Source organism: Lissotriton helveticus, chromosome 10, assembly GCF_964261635.1.
Source record: "Lissotriton helveticus chromosome 10, aLisHel1.1, whole genome shotgun sequence".
NCBI classification, from domain to species: Eukaryota; Metazoa; Chordata; class Amphibia; order Caudata; family Salamandridae; genus Lissotriton; species Lissotriton helveticus.
In genome coordinates this window covers 232,529,966-232,535,610 of record NC_136071.1, presented here as the reverse complement: position 1 = coordinate 232,535,610, position 5,645 = coordinate 232,529,966, and positions in this window count along the sequence as shown.

The window sequence follows — 5,645 nt, the reverse complement described above, 5'->3', positions numbered from 1 at the left end:
TTCTTCTTGTTTAAACTTATCCTCCCTAAAACTTAGCATTGAACAGTTCTTAACGAGCGAGTTAAAAACTGAACTGACCCTTACTAATGAAGTGATTATGCTTGGGGCAACTAGTCTCACTGACCCCCGCCCGGGTCATGAACTAGTATTTATCGCCATGGCGGTCTTAAGAATTTGTATTGCCTCCGCCTGGCTAGATTCTAATCCCCCATCTTTCCAACAATGGTTCTCCAGATTGTTAGCCATATTTAACATAGAAAAGGCTATATATAAAAGAAAAGGCAGAAGGTGGAGGGCCAGGGGGCTGAAAATCTGGAATCCTTAATTGAATGGTCCCAACTCCAAGGTAATTCCCTGTAACATGATGTATTAATCAGCTTGATTTAAAAACTGTAAAATATCAACTTGTAACATTTGTAAATTAATGGTCGCTTATAGCTTATCAGATTATGTTTGTATCTTTCCAAATAGAAGGGAAATGCTCTGATTGTTTAATTCATCCAACCATTATTGTATGAACTATTAATCCAATTTCCCTAATTCCTATATGTTTGTATCCGATTTATTCTCTGCTTATCTCTCTTTTTCTTTAGTCTTGTCTGACCGGGGGGGATGGGGGGTTGCTTTGTAAATATAAAATCTAATAAAGATATTAAAAAAAAAAGGAGGCATGCCTTGTAAATATTAATGAAGCAGGCATTTTTGTGTGTGCGCAAATTGTCTTTTTGCGCTGCGGCAAATAAGTACATAATTTGCGGCACAACATGAAGCTATTGTTGTAAATTATCTCCTCCCATATCCATCTTTCATATTTCTTCCTTTCCAGGTTTTATTAGTATCGCAGATATTGTATCTAGTGGTATCTGTATTATGTTTTATGTGTTTTGAAATCTGAGAAATTAACATTTCATAATAATTTATTGTGTGACCATAATTTGATGTATTGTTTAATTCTCTTATTTGATGTATTATTTATATAGTGACATGCACTTCTCTAAAAAAATATACAAACTATAACCTGGATTCTGTAGTAACAGGCATCTGATTGGCTCTGATCTGTGTTCCATCTTAACCATGACCCATCTCTGTATGGGTACCATTGTGACCATGGAATGGAAAGGACATTGCTCACCACTGAGGAGGTTGCTGTGGTGACTGGCTGAGAAAGGCTGTGTTTAATCCTTTGGTGGAATACATATGCTTGAAAATCACATCTGTCTTGACTTGACTGGAGTTCACATTGGTGATGAGCTACCTGTCGAGGGGCAGGTCATCCACCAACAGCCCTCAAGAACCCAGCCTATCTGTAATGACTCAACAGACCTTTTTGAAAAAAACTTTAATGCATCTGCTGTCCGTTTATATTCAACATACACAGCATCATCCGAATGTGAAGGATTCTGCCTCACGACTGCAGAGTCCTGGAGTATCTCCAAGGTGTCATGTGTGCAGGATTAGCCACTTGATTATTGCATACTGGCAGCACAGATGTTGTAGCAGCGGTCTGTGAGGTCACGCTCCACGTCTCAAGGTCATGTGATCCACCTTCTTTCTCAGCAAATAGACCACAACGTTGTGTAATGATCACCTTTGTCTCTAGCCCTACATGGCCGCGTTGGTCGTGGAGTTGCCACGTGACGTTTTGTAGTCTCATAAATAGGAAGCCACTTGAAACGGTGTCTGTGTTCATTATAAGGATTGCCTAGATTCGCCCTGTTTCAAGGTTTCTGCTTATGATTTTGATACCATTGTTAAGAATTTCTCTGTCAGAGGATAGTTTCATTGATTTCAGCTGCTTTTAGGATCCTTAAGAACAGCTGATTTGCATTTTAGCACTAACTTTCAGGTAGTTAGATATTATTCCAGGACAACCAAAATTTTAAGCCAGTATTTCAGATCTGTTGTTTTACTGGTTTTTATTCATTTTGTTTCTTATTTTAGCTCATGTTATGAGTCAATTTCTTTAGTTTGTTATTTTAGGTCTATTATTACAAGTACACAGAAGAATGGCTGCTGCCAGTATGTTGAAACCCCCACAGTTTTTGTTTGAATCAGGTGAACACTTATAGTCCTAGAAAAAGTGGAAACGCCTCTTTGATTTGTACTATATTGCAATTGGTGTTAAGAAACTTTCTTTGGCAAGGAGTGTCCATCCACTATTTAGGCATAGAGGGGAGCAATATTTATGGAAGTTTGGACAGAATTTCTATTGGCAGCAGTGATGGTGATCCTACATGTTTATATGGGATGTCAGTTTTAATGTTAGACAAACATTTTGGTTCATACATAAATGTTGTTATGGAAAGACATATATTTTCCCTAGAACCCAAAATAGGGTGGAAAAAGTAGAAAACTATGTAGCCTCTCTAAAAAGCTTGGCCTGAACTTGTGAATTTGGGGATTTAACGGATTCTCTCATCCGGAACCAGTTGGTGTGATGCATTAATAATACCAAAGTCCAAGAAAAGCTATTAGCTTAAAATCCCACTCTGAAGAAAGCAGTGGGTATAGTAGAACGTATGTAACACAGGGTGGGTCAGAGAAATGCTTGGCAATGTGACATACTCTGTAGAAAGAGTATGGAAAAGGACATAAGTGATGGCAACAAGGGATTCGTCCAAAAATGATGTGTGATGGGGTGGCTAAAGTTAATCCAAATTTTCAGTTCAAGTGTTTTAAATGTGGCAGTCCTACTCATTTGATGAACAACCCAAGTAGTAATGCTCGTAATTCTATCTGTCGTAATTGTGGCAAAAGATGAAAGTTGTGGCCTCCCGACTTGTAATGCCACTTCTGATGTTTATGCCTGCGGATCGCAGAACCGGGATATTAGATTCCATGAATACTACGACACATGGTTGGCACCACCTCCTGAAGCTGCAGGCGGGTGCCGTACTATACTCCCACTCACACCGCTTGATTGGTGTCACTGGCTGCCCCCTTGCAGGGAAAGGGGGGTTACGCGAGCACTTAATTCAATAGTGGTGCGGACAATCAGGAACTTGTTCGAGGGTGGCACGGCAAACAGCTGGGAGGAGCTGGAGACCGATGATACATTAGCAACCCCCTTACTAAATTTCAGTTCCATAGAACACGGTAAGCATTGTTACATATCCTGGGTGGTGATTTGGCGGAGCCGCCGGAGCTATCCTCCTTATCCTATGTTATCAAAACAGAAACGCCGTCCCGGATAGTGTCTACGATATACAGGCTGTCCATGGCCTACAGTGAAAACCACTACACCAAAGCTCGCGTGGCATGGAAGAGAGATCTGGGCAGGGATTTAGACGATGCAATGTGGGCATATTGCTGTGACAGCACAAAGCGAATCTTTTTAAATGGCAGACAAAGTCTGATTCTGGTCTGGTTGTTTGGCGTCTCTAGGAAGAACTTACAAGGGAGTGCAGAGCCGGGAGGTTTGAAATGTGGTGTTTGGGGGTGCGATCTGATTACAGAATGATTCCAGATATGACCTGACTGTAATGTTCAGAATAGTACTGTATGCTATTTGATTGATATGTATCACTGTAATTGCCATACCAAAGAAATTGGTCTCATGTTTGTTCTAAACAAAAACTAATAAAAATAAAGTTAAAAATTACAAAATAAATAATTGTGGCAAAAAAGGGTGTTTTTCTGGCATGTGTAAGAATGGTTTGACTGAAATGCCACAATTGAGTCAAAAAGCCATTTTACAGGTTGTTACCTCATCTGTGAGTGTCAAACAGATGGATGGAGTAACTGATACAAGACATATCAATAGGCCTGAATGTGAAATTGAGATTGGCGGGAAAACTATCATGGTTTTGTCTGATTCAGGTTTCCCTTTTACCCTAGTAGGAATAAGAATTGGGAAAAGACGTATAGGTGTGAGAATATTACATTGTTACCGCCAGACATAAATCTAGAGTAATGAACATTAATTTCAGGGGGAAAGAGATTGTGAAAAATATTTTGTTGCCAAATGTAGTCATAATCTTCTGAAGTGGAGGCACCAGAGAGAATTAGGGAATACCCTCAATCCCAATTCCACCTACCAAGTGACTGCAAACATTGGAGAAGATGTTGACATAGTCAAAGAATTTCATTATCTATTTAGAGGTTGACTTGGCCTTCTGAAGGACTTCAAACACAGAATTATTATACAGAAGACCCTGAAGCTTATAGTTCATATGGTGAGGAGGGTACTTAATCTTAGGCAGAAATAGATAATTTGCTACAAATAGGAGTTATTGAGGGGATTGAATACTCAGAGCAGTTGGCTCCTTTAGTTTTGGCTTCTAAGGACAATGGTACAAAAGCCGAGAATGTGTGTCAGTCTCAGGGACCTAAACCAGTGCATTTGGGTTGATTGTAAGCCTTTACCCAATATGACAGAGGCTTTGGATATGCTCAAGGATACTTATGTTTTCAGTGTGAAGAATCTTTCAGCTGCTTCCAAACAAGTTCGGTCACGTGAATAGTCAATTTCTCTCAGATCATTTGTCACTCCCCTGGGTGCTTTCAGATTTATGAGGCTGTTATTTAGCTTTGCTTTCGCAATTGCTTGTTTCCAGAGACTCATGAAGGATGTGTTGAAGGGGATCGATTGATTGATGTTTTTTCAGGATGGCACCTTAGTGTATGGGAAGGACAGGCAGAGCCATAATGCTACACTGAGGCAAGTTTTGATCAGACTTAGGGATAAAGGTTTTTGCTCAAAAAGGAAAAATGCAAGCTTGGGGGTTGGCTAGTGTGATATTTAGAGCATACAAAATCAGGTGATGGACTAAGTCCCAAGGTCGATTTGGAGGTCTCCATCATTGAAGGACCCTCCCCAACTGACAAAGAGCAGGATAGGTAATTCTTGGGTCTGGCGGAGTATTGCTTCAAATTAGTTCCAAATGTTGCCAACGTGGTACAACCTATCAAACTCCAGAATTCAGCACATTTAAAAAGATGAAGCAACAAGGAGAAATAAGAGATATTTCACCTTGTTGCGCCTCTAGTGTGAAAGTGTATAATTTTAATGCATTCCCAGTTCTACTAGTGTTGGTAAATCTGGGAATGCGTCAGAATACGTGGGTGGATGCATGGGAATGCCCACACTCCACCCAAGCTTCACCCATGTAACACCCCCACCACTTAGCGTAACGCAAGGCAGCAACTTGTGTTGCCTTGCATTATTCCAGATTTACCAACCAGGCAGGGCCAGGTAAGGTGACCTTGTATGGCTTGATAAATCTCATCTAGGTTTTGCATCGCCTTTGCATTACCTTACGTGGCACAAGGGTGACCCAAAACTTTGATAAAACTGGCAGTGAGTTTGGAATGCTCATTACTAAAGTCTCGTTGGTGCTAGAGGCCACTTCCTGCTCTACTTCTAATTTCATAACTCGTGTATGGGCATTTCGTCAACAATTATATTCATAAAATGTTATGACATTAGGAGTACTGCTGTCTGAGGAATGAGCATGTAATATTAGTATAATCTGTCATCTAAACTGTGAGTTTACTGTAAACTAAGTGGAATCTTCAGTGGTGGCTGCTACCAAATGGGAGTGGTGGGGTGGGGGAGAGGGGATGACAGAAAAATAAAAAAAAGCACTTACTTGGGTACGGCCAGTCACTGCCTCTCCACCGTCTTCTTCTCTTCTGGCTCCCGG